Raw genomic sequence first — 8,247 nt, forward strand, 5'->3', positions numbered from 1 at the left:
GTATGAGACAGCCAGGAGTTGTTTGCATCCCTAGCTGCAAAGCCGGCGCCTGCAGTGTGGCTCAAGGGATCGACCGATCCATCCGTATAGTATGTTCTACTACCCGGAGAAGTGATGGCTGCAATGACCCTGTGGGCTTCTGCCTTTAGGCTAGGCATGGGGTATAGGCTCTTTTTCATTGACAAGCTCATTATGTTGAACTCTATCAGGCTCAGTGCCCACGGCGGAGCTTCGGCAAAGTCAGGGTGGGGGGAGTCCATGCCCTTAGCAAGAAGCTGTTCTTTGAGCTGATGGCGTATCAACACCCTGGCTGTATGAGACAGCCAGGAGTTGTTTGCAACGAGCTCGTCGTCTTGTTCGAGGCATCTGACTAATTTTTGTCTTAGGCTTGTGTTCCTGGGAGCCTGGATGACCTTTGACAGGAATTGTGTTGCCGTTAGATCGATTCGTGAGTCCAGGGGGAGAAGGTTTGCCTCCATCAGGAGGTTGAGGACCTTCGTCCACCTCGGGGCACCTAGAATGATCCTGGCAGCTTCATTTTGGACTGTTTCTAATTTGTCTGTGTGCTTTTTCTTTGCAGCAATTAGAGCGACTGAGGCATAGTCCACAATGGGCCGGACAGCATGTACATAGAATGATCTTAGTACTTTGTGTCTGGCCCCTATGCGTCTCCCGGTCATTGCTCTCATGACGGACAGTCTTGCTTTGGTTCGGTCAACCAGGTACTGGACCTCCTTATGGAAGGAGAGGGTCCGGTCTATCCTTACCCCAAGGTATAGGTAGTCCTTGACCCCTTCTAATTCCACTCCCAGGATTTTCAGTCTTGTGCCTCGAACTCTCTGTCTCAGAGCCATGGCTTTGGATTTGGCAGCAGAGATCTTTAGTCCTGTCCTACAACACTCCTCTGACACGAGGTCCAGACAACGCTGGGCTTTATTCTGGCTGCGTGGTCCAGTGGAGGTGATAGCGAGATCGTCTGCATACGAGATGATCTGGCACCCCACTGGGAGGTTTATGTTGAGGATGCAGGACATTAAAGTGTTGAATAGGGCTGGACTGAGAACCCCACCCTGTGGCGTTCCATTTTCGAGCGGCATGTGCTGCGATAGGTGAGACTGGAATTTGACATTGGCAGTCCTGTTCCTGAAGTAGTCACCTATCCAAGCCAAGAGCTTTCCTCTGATTCCCTTCTGGATCAGGCTTTCCTGAATGGCAAGCGGATTTGCCAGTTCAAAAGCCTTCTCCAGGTCAAGGAATACCACCACAGCTGGGCCCTTGCTGATTGTGCTTAAGAGCGTGGCTATGCTGTGTGCTGTGCCCATGCCCCTTGTGAACCCGTAAAGGTGTTCGTGCGGGGGTCCCGTTTTCCATTGAAGCCGGTTTAGTACCATCCTCTCAGCCGTCTTGGCCAGGCAGCTGAGCAGAGAGATGGGGCGGTACTTCCCCGGCTCCTTTGGTTTTGGGACGGGAACTATGGTAGCCCTCTTCCAAGAGTGGAAGTTTCCCAGGACTTGTTGATGAGTTGCAAGAGTGCACGCTCACCTGCTAGTCCTAGGTGGGAGATAATGGGGTACGAGATCCCATCAGAGCCCGGGGCTGTGTCGGAACTGGTTTTATAGGCTTTCCTTAGTTCCCTCAGAGAAAAGATAACGTCTGAGTTATCGGGTTCGGCTGCCCTTTCTCTGATCTGAGCGTGTCTGTCTGGCTGTAGACGCTCTTGTCTTGCCGTAGACGCTCTTGTCTTGCCCTCAGCTCGGCTGGTAGACTGTTGCTGCTCGTTCTCGCAGAGAACTCGTGCGCCAGTCTGTTAGCCTCTGCTTGAGGGTCGTGATGGGTGCACCTCGGGGCTGAGCGGCTGGTAGCTCGCTTGACCCGTTGCCACAGCTCTGAAAGGGTGGTTTGGTGGTCGAAGGACTCACACCATTCCAGCCACTTTACCTGCCTGACTCTGTTGACAGTTTCCTTGGCATCCGTGACAGCTTCCCTTAGGAGGGATAAGTTGTCAGGGGTTCTTTGCCTTCGGAATAGTTTTCGGCACATGTTCACCCTGTGGTTGACCTCCCTGATCTCGTCATTGAAGTACCAGGCGTCTTTGTGACTTCTGGACCCAGGCCGAGTTTTGGGTATGGTCTGTGAGGCTGCTTCATTAATGGCGTTTAGCAGGCTAGCTTCGAGCACTTCCACATTTTCGCTTTGTGGGGGATCGTTGCATCTCAGACAGAGGGCCAAGGCGTTTTGAAACGCCTGCCAGTTGGCCTTGTCTGTTTTCCATCTTGGATTCGGTCTTAGGATTTCGGCTGGGCCAGTATCCATGAGGGTAGTTCTAGTGCCGTAATGGTCACTTGTGACGGTCTCATCGACACACCAGCCAATCCTCCCCACCAGAGTCGCAGTGGCCAGGGTGAGGTCTAGGACCCCTCCTCTGACGTGCGTTGGCTCTTGGGTGTTGAGGAGAGCGATCTCAGGGAATGTCTCTAGCACGTCGGCTATGTGATAGCCGGCCGCATCCGGTGCCCGGCAGGGAGCCAGGATGGGGTGGTGTGCATTGAAGTCTCCCCCTATGATCACTCGGTCGTGTGCAGCAGAAGCACAGACCTGGCTGATGTCTAAGCTTCTACAGCGTGGCCGGCTGTACACATTGTACAGTTTGAGGGGCCCCCCGGCCAGGTGAACCTCGACGGCAAGGGATTCAACATCGTCTCCACAGTGCGATGCATCGGCTATTGCGGAGAAGGGGATTGTTGCTCTCACAAGGGTGATCAAGCCTCTCTTGCCAGGTGTTCGTGGCAGTGTGAAGGCATGGTACCCTGAGAAGCGAACAGTGTCCACTGTTAATGTCTCCTGGAGCATGACAATGTCAATGTTCCTTGATCGCACTACTGCTTGGAGAAAAGCGTTCTTTGCAGAGAAGCTATTGATGTTCCACTCTAGGATGCTTAGATGGTGTGTCATGATGTTACTCAGTGATAGTTACATCAGAGACATCGTTGGAGTCTGACAACTCCATTGCGAGGTCCTCGCTGGTTGAGGGCTCCTCGTCTGTTGTCAGGCTATCCTTGGGTCCACTGGGGGGTAGAGAGCCTTTGGTAGCTCTGACTTTGGTTGGTTCGGCTTTTCTCTCAGGCTTTTTCTTGGCTGGCCTTGCTGGCCTTGCCTTAGCAAGGTCAGCGTGATCTGGCTCTGGCTGCACAGATTCAGCCTGTTTTGGCTCTGCCTGTGAAGGCATGGCCTGGTTTGGAGTGGGGAGGGGAGTCTCGTCCAGGGGTGAGGGTGAGGCTGGTTTTGCTCTAGCCAGCTTTCTTCCCTTCAGGGCTGCGATAGTCTGGGTCATTGCCGTCATGGCGACCGAAACTGCCTTCTCGGCCTCCTCACTCGACCTCCCCAGGGTTGTTGCTACTGCTGTGACAACAGCAGTTAACAGGAGAGTCATATCGTCCTCGTCAAAGAGGAGATGATCATCTGTTGGGGAGGTTTTTTTGGTGCTCTTAGAAACTTTTTTCTTTAGTTTCTTTTTCTGCACCTTTGGCATTGTCGGAAACTCCTTTTTGTTGGAGACATCCAGTGTCGGCTGGGGGGCGGCTTCCTTCCTCTTAGGAGGTCGGGAGGCCTTTTCGCTTTTGTTCCTTCCCCAGACATGGGTGCCAGGTGGGGCAGGAACAAAGTCTGGTCGGTTTTGAGCAACCTCTTGTCGCCTGAGGGCCGCCTTTTTCCTGACAGAGCAAGTCAGGCTCCAGGCATGATGCTTCTTGGCACAGTTGGGACATTTGGCTGTTGTGTCCCTCTTTTCCTCTTTGTATGCCTTGAGGCATACCTCTGTGTTGTGTGCCTTGCTACAGACACAACATTTAGGCTTGGCTGTACAGTTAGCCTGGTGGTGACCGTATTTCTGGCACTTGAAACACCGAAGTGGTTCTGGCACATACTTTCGAAGGTTGTAGGTGCCCCAGTTACCCAGATCAAGGGTAGTGGTTGGGGCACCTTTCATGGTCACCAGGACTTGCCTGGTTGGGGTCTTCCCCTTCGACATTCGGGAAGCCTGCACGACCTGTGGGTGTGAAGCGATCAGCTCCACGTCGTACGAGACTGAGAAGCCAAGTAGCACCATCTTGGTTCTCTTTTCCTCGGGACTTAGTGGGGAAAGACTCACTTTCCTCCCATCAGTTAGCTCCTTCGTTTCCCGGAGGAAATTCAAGGTAGCTTGATCTTTGGGCATTATGATCATGCCCTGATCTCGGGCGACCCGGATCGGCAACCGGATTTTCCGTTGCAACTCCAATGCCCTGACCAATTGGTAGGCATTGTCGAAGCCTTCGGGTTTAGCTGGCACTTTGAACTGGGCGAAGCGTTTAGGGGGTCCCGATTCTTCATCAGAGTCGGTATCCGGCCTCGGACGCTTCGGCCCGCCCTTTCGGCTTTCGGGCTTGTTTGTGGAGGCAGGAGCTGATGCGGCTGGTTCAGCCTGCTCTCCCCTCTCAATCGGGGAGGCCGTCTGTGAACTCAGGGGCCTCCCTGGCTTAGCTGTTGACCTGGAGAGGCCAGCTCGCGAGTCAAGATCTTTGACTATTCGGTGGACAGACCCATTGGCTTCGGTCTTGTCCACCTTAGCAGCAGGGGTGACAGTGTCATCCTGTGCATGGGTTTTTCTTTTGCCACCGGAAGGCACATATGCCTTCATGGTGACTACCGTGGTCTGGGCCTTGCGCGGTTCGTCAACATTTTTGTCAGTCTGAGGGGGATGTTTGATTATTTTTTCCATGAATTGGTAAGTGCTTCATCCTCTCACGCCCCCACCCACCACGGAGTCCACCAAGGGGAAGCTGAGTGTCAGAACCAGTGTCTAACAGCAACAGGAGTGATGAGAGGATATACGCAGCCAATAGCCATTGTGACGGCACTCACGGACCATTGTGAGTGCCAATGGCGGCATGACTGCTTGACCCTAGCCTCCCGGGGGAGACCAGCCGATTGACCGTGACCGGGCCGGGATCAGGCCGCCTGTCTTGCTGGAATAGAGGACCAAAGAGGCGTGTTGCTAGCCACAGGGCGTACTCGTTCACGGCATCGCTCAACCTCCAGGACTCCCGTCTCCACAGCGCACAAGGCTGCCACGCACGGCAAACGCGTGGGTAGGTGTAAACCCCTGGGGAGAGACCAGAGGGGATGCCCTTCCACCTACGAGACATCATTGTTTGGAGCCCTTTTGCTCAGCCCTCTGAGGCAGCCACCCAAAGGTTGCTTCACCGCAGTGAGGGAAGAGGAGTCTTGCACTTTTACCAGGCAGTTCCTTTCATCCCTCTGAAGCAACCACCCAAAGGTTGTTTCACCTCAGTGAGGAAGGAAAGGACCTGTGTCTTTTCAAAGTAGTTCCCCCTTCCCTCTAAAACAGCCACCCAAAGGCTGTTTCACCTCAGTGAGGGAAGGGAGGTTTTGCGTTCTTGTCAGGCACTTCCTTTCGTTCACCTGAAGCTACCACTCAAAGGTTGTTTCACCTCAGTGGGGAAGGAAAGGACCTGTGTCTTTTCAAAGGGATTCCTCCTTCCCTCTGAGACAGTCATCCAAAGGCTGCCTCACCTCAGTGAGGGAAGGGAGGTTTTGCACTTTTGCCAGGCAGTTCCTTACATTCCTCTGAAGAAACCACCCAAAGGTTGTTTCACCTGAGTGAGGAAGGAAAGGACCTGTGTCTTTTCAAAGTGTTTCCCCCTTCCCTCTGAAGCAGCCATCCAAAGGCTGTTTCACCTCAGTGAGGGAAGGGGGGTTTTGTCCTTTTGCCAGCTGGTTCCTTTCATCCCTCTGAAGCAACCATCCAAAGGTTGTTTCACCTCAGTGAGGGAGGGTCGGTACTCGGAAACCATTCCGGACGTCTAGACGGGAGCGGTCGCCTGTGTGAAGGGCAGGGCCACAAACCGACCGAGAAGCGGGGCGGCACGGGGAATGGTTACCCCGGCGGCCCCCGGCCGGCTGCGTGGCGCGAGCCCGCGACCTTTGCCGTGCCCGGAGCCGTCACCGTTGAGGCCTCTGGAGCCTTAACGGATGGCTCCAAAGACCTTACTTTGGGAGGAGGAGTCTCCTCAAAAGACCCTTCACGCCTACTCCGTTTCTTATGGAACAACTCACCAGAGGCAGTTTCAGCATTTGCAGACTGAGGTTTAAAGGTAGTGGCAGAGTGTGTCGTGTTAGAAGTATTGGAGGTAAGGGATGGCGGGAAGGTGGATGGGCTAGAACTGAGGCAAAGGACTTACCCAGCTGTGCAAACAGCACACAGGCACGTTGCTTTGCCTCTGCAAAACTAACTTTCTCCTTGCTCTTTATTACCAATACTTCTTTTTCAAACTTGTACCTTTTACATTGCTTAGAAGAAGCTTCATGATCTTCTTTGCAGTGGTAACTGCATATTGGACCTGGACTGTTGTCATCTCCTTGATGACCTGTTGTACCCCACTTCACACACATTCTTGGTTGTCTATTTTCTTTAAAATGGCAAGTGTTGGCTCCATGTCCATAACCCTGGCAGTGGAAGCACCACTTAGGGTTAGGCACATATGGCTTCACCTTGAGGTGGTACCATGCCAATTTACCGATTCAGGTAGGACTAACAATTCAAAAGTTAGACGAAGAGCTTCTAACCATCAACTTTCTTCTTGAAACGTTTTACTTCCACTACTTTAAAATTCTTTAGTTCCTCTAACAGTTTCTCCTCAAAATACTTTATCAGGTCTCGGGGAAAGACAATTCCCTTACACTGATTGAGGAATGTCACATATTGCACACAGACAGTCACTCTCGTCTGGTGACGAAACCTCAACTATCAGGCTACTTTCTTGCTGTGGGGTAATGCGAGGATCACGTTGACATACCTCAACTATCTTCCCATGTACTTCAAAAATATCAAGATCCATGATAGATACACAATCGATGGTCTCCACTACAAGGTATTTACTATATGATACACTTTCATATTTACCAGGTAAGATTTCCTTGATGGATTGAGGCGGACTTTACTCCTTACCTGTTTGGGAGCTCGGGAACCATTACGATTCCCATTCTTGCCCTTTGAAATCTGGTAAGGTTCCAGAGTGACAATATGTGATGTTTCAGTGGGATTGGCCAGAGGATTGCGAAGGTCGTCAGGGAGAGAGCAAGTTCTTAGTAAATTTGCAGAAATCATACAAATTATAAAACTTCATTTCCTCCCCCCCCCCCCCCACCCACCATGGAGTTCAACTATAGGAAGCTATAGTTGGGGCTCAAATTTTCCCAACAGCCACAGGGGTAGTGAGGAAATATACGCAGTCACTATTACAGTGCTGATGGTAGTTGCGGGACCTATGCGCTATCGACTGGACAGTGCCTGCTTGACCCTAGCCATAATTGACCAGCCGATTGACTAGACCGGGCCGTGTGATCAAGCCACCCGTCTAACCAGAATATAGGACCAAAGCTAGCAGGGCGTAGCACGCAGCATCGCTCAATCTCCTGGACTCCTGTCTTTTGGTAAAATGGGACGCCACGCACGGCAAACACATGGAAGAGTTCTCCCTGGTCCAAGATGGAATGAACCAGGGGTAGGTGCACCATCCCCTCTCATAGGCCTTGGTGCACCAGGAAGCCATTTTGTTTCATCCCTCACTGGTGACCCCTCCAGTATGGGTTGCCCTTTGGTCCGGCTCACCAGCTCATTGGGACCTCAAGCCCCCCCCCCACCGCGGCAAAGCGGCTTCCGTTAGGGGAGTCGCTTACAATCATCAGATCAACATTCTACAAGACGTCAGCAAGGCCTTCGACAAGGTCTAGCATGATGGTCTCAAATACAAATGAATACAGTTACAACAAATCTCACGCCCTTCACCTCAGAAGTGGAGTACCACAGGGAAGCGTTTTATCACCAACCATTTATATCATGGACACAACCAATCTGCCACAACCTACACCTTACAGCAACTATATTTCCTATGCAGACGATATCACGCAGATAATCTCGCACCCCTCTAAATCACAACACATTATGAAACGAATAACAGAAAGATTTATGCAGAATATTAACACCTATGAGCACCATTGGTAAATACAGACAAACATTAACAAATTCAAACTCACACATAGCACGCGAATCCGCACAACCCATCACAGCTACAACTCCAACATTCCATACACAAACAATTCTTGGTTTTCATTTCACAAACACAGGTTTCACATCACACGTCACACAAAGAACCACATGTACAACACTCACCAAATTCAGAGTCCACC

This window comes from Penaeus chinensis, chromosome 23 (genome assembly GCF_019202785.1).
Source record: "Penaeus chinensis breed Huanghai No. 1 chromosome 23, ASM1920278v2, whole genome shotgun sequence".
Taxonomy (NCBI): domain Eukaryota; kingdom Metazoa; phylum Arthropoda; class Malacostraca; order Decapoda; family Penaeidae; genus Penaeus; species Penaeus chinensis.